This window comes from Lucilia cuprina, chromosome 5, assembly GCF_022045245.1.
Source record: "Lucilia cuprina isolate Lc7/37 chromosome 5, ASM2204524v1, whole genome shotgun sequence".
NCBI classification, from domain to species: Eukaryota; Metazoa; Arthropoda; class Insecta; order Diptera; family Calliphoridae; genus Lucilia; species Lucilia cuprina.
The window spans coordinates 43,125,552-43,127,113 of NC_060953.1; positions in this window are offsets into that span (position 1 = coordinate 43,125,552).

Sequence of the window (1,562 nt, forward strand, 5' to 3'; positions counted from 1 at the left end):
CTAGAACTGAACTAGAACTGAACTAGAACTGAACTAGAACTGAACTAGAACTGAACTAGAACTGAACTAGAACTGAACTAGAACTGAACTAGAACTGAACTTGAAATAGAGAGTTTAACTTACCGCCTCTTTTTCTTTCTCCAAAATGGCATTTTCTCTTTGGAACAGTGTAATCATGTTGTCTTTTTGCTGTAAAGCTGCTTTTAACTGTTCCATTTGTTGTTCGTATTGTAACATTTGTTGTTGTAATTTTAATTCACAATCTTCATGTAAATTTCCATTATTTACCTCTACAAGTGTATCATTTTTTTCTGTCAAATCAGAGTAATGGACAGAGGGCGAATTGTTTACAGACGAAGAGATAGAAACACTTGTTGGTTTAGTTTGGCCATTGCCTTCACCTACATCATGTTTACTGTTTTCGTTGTTGTTTTTGGCATTTGAGACATTCTCTTGTGAATTTGTTGTTTTTGTTATTGTGACCGTTTCATTCCCCTCTTCTACTTTTCCATTAATGACAGACGTTATTGATTTTTGTACTTCTTCGGTATTTGCGGGAATTTGTGTGTTATTTACAATTTTAACTATTGTACTGTTATCATTAACACTTTCTTCATTCATTGTATCTTTTTCCGTTGATGACTGCTCCACTTGTTCCCCCCTTAGCAGATGAACGTCTGTTGCAGAATTATCTGCTGACGTTAATTGTTTTTGTTCACTTTGTATGGAATGTTGTTTTTCAAGATTTTCATCACATTTTGCGATAATATCTATAAATTCTTCTTTTTCCATGATGTTTTGGTTTTTGTATCCTATCTAATAATTTTAAATTTAATAATTTTAGTTGTTTATTTAATTAATTGCATTTTTATGTTTTTTTTCTACGTGATTGTTTATTGTAAAAAATTTCACCGAATTCTTTTGATAGCAGTGTTGGTAACTTAGCCTTTAGCTGTAGCGATAAAAACGTCATTTTAGTAGTTAGCGAGTTTTTCTTGTATTCCTATAGTGTTGCCATTTTGGTTATTGATTAAAATTGTTAGATCTAGAAAAAATATGACACTAATTGTATACATATTTATTCGGAATTTTAGGTGTACAAAAGGGGCATTATCCACTATTAGAGCTTCAAGATTTTAGTTATATATACACATATATAGAGCACATAAATGTTTAGAACCCTTTTCGAAAGTGAACTTTTAGAAGGTGAACGTGTGTAGCCTTGTTTGCTCCATTATAACTTTTTAGTAAGAAAACTTCTTAATACTTTTTTGTACTTTTTTAATATTCCGGCCTTGTAGGGAATAAAAGTTATAAAATACTTGATTTTCAAATATAACAGTAAATGAAAGCATTTGCAACAGTGTAAACACGTCCTAAAACAGTTGTAAAATACAGTGTTGTAAAGTGTAGGAGAAACTAAAGAAGAAAAAAACAGCTGCTAAACAAATGTGAGTTGTTGTTTTGAAAAATTCTACCAATTGTTGCTTATTTTCTTAAATTATTAAAAGTTTAAGAATAAATAAATTAAAAAATTACAAAAAATGGTTTGTGCTTTAGGT